We start from the raw sequence: 1,969 nt of genomic DNA, 5'->3' as shown, positions 1-1,969 counted from the left end.
AAAATAAAACAAAAAACAGCGCAGACTTAAAAAAAAGAGAGATGCATCGAATATAAATTAACAACCATGAACGAAGTAATGGAGCAACAACAACAACAACAACAATGGCAACAACTGCTCGCAACCGAGGAGGTAACAATGAAGGTTTCCAAAGCAAAACTGCAACTGCAACGTTGTGGGCGTTTTAGGCAGCCGCAACAACAACAACAACAGCAACAATCCTCTCTCAAGCCATAATCTATGCCTGCGATCGGCTAAGTACAAATGGTTAGAGTTGCAACAGCAACACAAACAACAACAACAGCAACAACAATAGTCGCCGAGGTCAAACAGCAATCAATAAAGGTCAGCGACGACTGCAACTTCAACTACTGCCTGCCTGCCATGGCACGCCTGAGTGCCTGCCACCAATGCCAGTTGATGGGCAGGGCAGGGGCAGCTCCATGCCCCACGGCCCATTCTGCTGCTGCTGCTGCCCACATGTGTCAGACAGCCGGCTAGGCAGCTACAGCTCCAGCTACATCTACAGCTCCCCATTCATGCAGCAAAGTGCAGTGAGCAGTGGGCGCACGATGAAGATGCTTTATGTTGCAAATTGAAAGCTGGACGTCGTCCAATCGACCGACCGACCAAACGACCAACTCACCGGGCCTATAGCTATAGACAGACAGACCGACAAATGTAGACAGTCGCACTGCCTCTGTCGCTGCCCATCGCAGCAGCTACATGCGAACCTGGCCAGTCTTCACTCTGCATCTTCAACAGCTGTAGCATTTCGATAAGAAGAAAAAAGACTACTAAATTCCTTCAATTTTGCCCCCAATTGAGGGTTGAAATTTTTTATGTCTGAAGCACACTTGAGCCCATCTTATTAGTTTTATCACATATTTTTGACAAAGTGGGATGGTAATACCTAAAAATATTATTTTTTATTAAACAAAATTAATCAAAAATAATATATTTTTATACCCAATTGAGGGTCGAATTTGTCGCAAACCTTGCTACACTTTTTCGTTTCTCATGCCTGAAGGAAACTTATTGTAATTTTCACACAAACACTATGCTCATTAATCAAAGTTCAACTTATTTATTCCACTTGTAGATTAAGATTGTTAAAAATCCTGTTACCCAGAATAATAAAAAAACTGCCATATTATCAGCTGTTTTTGACAGATAAATATTGTAGAAACTTCTAAGCTAAAGACTCATTAATCGAAAACCTATATTTTCTATCAGTATTTTTAAAATTTTCTCCCACTTAAGGGTTGAAGTGGCTAGAAACCTTTTCGAGTTTCCTCGTTGTTCCTTTTCAAGGAAATTTTATTCTAGTAAATTAGCCAGAATAATAAATAAACTGCTCTTTCTGAAAGACAAACATTGTGGAAAATTTTAAGCTAATGCCTTTAATCAAAAACCTATATGTTCTATCAGTATTTTTAAAATTTTCTCTCATTTGAGAATTGCAGTTGTAATAAGTTTCTTTGTTTTTCATGCCCAAAGAAATTTTATTCAAGTAGATACTTGCGGGCTGAAGCAAACCCCATATTTTATAACACAAGTCTTAACGTTTTATCCCATTTGAGGGTTGAAGTTGCCAAAGACTTTTCCAAATATCGACTTATAAGTATCAACCATTTGGTTAGAGTTGTTCGCTTTAGCGACTTATCACTGTATTTGGGCATTGCAGGCCGCACTAAATGGCGGATGTCGATAGTTGTGGCATTAGGCGTATGTTCGCTGGCTGCCCCCGCAGCTGCTGTTTGCAACAAGTAGCTGACTGCCTGCCCAGTCGATGCTGATGCTATTGCTGCTGTTGCTGCCACAGTCTTGCTCTCGGAGCCTCCTCTACTCTCGGTGCTCGGCCCCATTTGGCAGCATCTGCTGATATTTTTAATGGCACAAGAGCCTGGTTTGATGCAGACTTGGCTACTTTTTCGTCAGATTTTTGTGAATGAAGTTGTTTTTAGCT

Source organism: Scaptodrosophila lebanonensis, unplaced genomic scaffold, assembly GCF_003285725.1.
Source record: "Scaptodrosophila lebanonensis strain 11010-0011.00,11010-0021.00 unplaced genomic scaffold, SlebRS2 tig00001412-arrow-pilon, whole genome shotgun sequence".
Taxonomy (NCBI): domain Eukaryota; kingdom Metazoa; phylum Arthropoda; class Insecta; order Diptera; family Drosophilidae; genus Scaptodrosophila; species Scaptodrosophila lebanonensis.
Note: the sequence above shows the minus strand (reverse complement) of the source record.